Below are 3123 nucleotides of genomic sequence, written 5' to 3'. Positions count from 1 at the left end.
TAACTTTAACGTAACCGACCGTACCTACTACTAACCTAACGTCGTTAACTTTAAACGTTACCGTACTTACTTTACTGTAACATACTCTCTCATTTACTTATTTATTTTATTTAAGTACGTTCTTCTCTCTCTCTTCTTCTCCTCCTCTCTCTCTCTCTCTCTCTCTCTCGTTCTTTCGCTCCCACTCTCTCAATCCGTTTAAGCTGAGATTACTATAAAATAGGTAAAAAAGCCCTGTTTCACAAAATATCTCGCAAATATATAGATATATATATGTATATGTATATATTGTCACGGGTCTTTCTCTTCCCACGTTTTATCTCCCCTGTCGCCGTTGTCTCACGTGATACGTTTTATTATTATTTTGTCTTCCTCTCTTTGCATATGGTATAAGAGTCAAAGGCTGCGCTGATTCGTTAAAAAAATAAGCGTTTTTCGCAACACGTTTTCGCAAAGCAAAAAGAAAAATGAAATGTGTGCAAAGTGACGAAAAATATTAGCTGATCAGACGCATACGGAGCAAAATTAAAATAGAATCAAGAAATAGTCTTCGACTCGCATTACGATCGACCGAAAATAAATTGGTGAGATTTCTCGAAAGGAAATTGAAAAAAAAGAAGAGTACGTTGACGAGGAACGATTCATCTCGATCGTCCTTTTTCTCTCTTTTTTTTTTATGACAATTCGCACGGAATTTCTTTTTGGCAACGTGAGTAAAGGGGGATGGAATAGTGTAACTATTAAAGTTCTGCGTTTATATTGATTACTTGGTGTACAAGGTGAGGCATCTGGAACGTTTACAAGATACATTCGTCGAAGGAGTATTACAAGTCACTTCGTGCGTTCGCTATGTGTAAATTTTGTACTTCCTTCCCTCCGCTACAATGTCGAAAATGTTGTTTGTGTATGTGTATACCAACGACGAAATAAATAATTCGCAATTAACGAGGAAGTTGTATTGCTACGATGAACAATGCGCACGGCCGAAAATGTCAATCATTGTTCACAATATATCATTAAAATAGTTAAAAAGATTGAAATGTGATAGATTTTTCATTATTTACATAATTAACGCAATATATTTTTTGCATGATCCCAAATTTGGGCATAGTAAAGTTCGATCGCAGTGGCATCAAAATAAATCAAACTCTATTATGCTTTTCTATACTTTAACGATCAATAATGACAAGTTTTTAACATTTACGTCCAATATAATTTTGTAGAAAAACGTGAATTTTTTTCAGTCCCACGATATTAAATTTTTAAATCGTTATATTTTGTTATAAATCACATATTGCTTTCGCGTGACACTTTAACGCTTTCTGCTGATCGATCTCTATTACATAAAAAGAACGATAGAAAGAAAATAGAAGAGAGATTCTTTTGGTTCGATAATTCACATGCGAGTCCCTTCAATCGTTCTGTACTTGAGTTACTTTGCTCAACAAGAATAAACATCAAAGCTTTTTTATAACAATTAAAAGATTTCTAATAATTTCTTCGGATAATCTGGGTGATAGTGACTCGGCCGAGCACATTTGTGTGCGTGTTTTCATATGATTAACGTGTCTCCCGAAAATTATGCATATGCGTATCAGCCTCCGCGCCAATAAATACAATAATTAATTAACGATTAAAATAAATACAAAGCAAATAGGTAATTATATCTCATTAAGTGATATAATTTGGTCTCTCCTTGGTGCGGTTACTTATTCACGTATCCTCCGACTCCTCTCCCCCTTGTTTCAATTCTCTAATGAATTTTGCCTGCTTCTTTTCGCTCCCATCTACCCTTCCAGCTATCTTCCGCCTGTCAGTCTACTTGTCAATAAACGATTCGTTGAATACATCCAATAAACGTATAATTAGTCAATATAACGTGTTCGTATGTATTATGTATGTATTGGTCAAAAATATTAGACACCTAGTTTTTATTTATTTGCAATTCTTTTACCTGTATTGTTATCTATTGATTACTGACATTGTATATAAATTTAAAAGGTTTTTGAAACAAAGAATAATTTACAGCAAATGCCATAAATCAATTTTTCAGCTAAAACTTTAAATAATGATTAATAAAATATCTAATATTTTTGACTAAGACTTTTAGAGCTAATTGTCATTCCGAAGAATAAAATCTAACTCTCAAAAATTGAAAATTGAATTATTCTTTTCCAAGACTAGCTTAATTTTCAATCTTTAGAGTGAGATTTTACTCCAAAAAAATTTAGAGAATATATATATATATATACGTAATATACAATACGTGTATGTCACATGTTGTAATTCCAATTAGAAACGGTCTCTTTTGTCGTGTAAATTGCTTGATCGACGAAACACCTCGCATAGCACGAAGAAAGATTTCTTTAAAGCCTATTCTACAATAGAGTCACAAAGTCATAAGCCATAAGAAATTAATCATAATCATTTATTATTATCATATTTAATTGTGGTTGGCCAATTTTTTACGACTTACAACTTACAATTCTATTGTAGAACAGGCTTAAGCAATGTCGCAAATGTCACAACAAATATAAAAAACGGTAATAAAGAAATCGATTTCCGTTCGTTTCATTAGCGATCAACCTGTGTGATGACACGCATTGGAAGCCTACGCCAAACGGATAGATGATATCTCATAAAGGGGGATGGAGAGTGGAGAAGATCTCTTTTCGTTTTTACCCTCGTCATTATATGCGAAGTCCATGCAGTATACGTGTTGTGTCATCGTTATGAACGCATAGTCAATTACTTGTGCATTGCTCGATACAACAGCATACGATTACTTCGCCAACTTTAAAATATGTCGCCGTTAAATCGCCCTGTCCACTCGCCCGCCCGTCTTGTTACATTATTCGAAATAGAATCGCATCTTCGAAGCCATCGTTCGCTCTCTACACGAGCTCGATTTCAAACTACTTTTTGGATAGGACTAAACGATCTAAAATTTATTACGATCGAATATGAGAGAATAGAAGATATGTAATTTTAATAATTGTTGTAAAAGGAAAATTATATATATATAAAATTATATATTAGGTATAGTAGTATAGTAGTATAGTAAAAAGAAATCCATTATTTTCCATTCAATTTCATGCAAAAATAATGGATTTCTTTTACTAC

The sequence above is a fragment of the Atta cephalotes genome (genome assembly GCF_000143395.1).
Source record: "Atta cephalotes unplaced genomic scaffold scaffold00001, whole genome shotgun sequence".
NCBI lineage: Eukaryota > Metazoa > Arthropoda > Insecta > Hymenoptera > Formicidae > Atta > Atta cephalotes.
The sequence above is the reverse complement of the archived record's forward strand: the minus strand, read 5'-3'. Positions refer to the sequence as shown.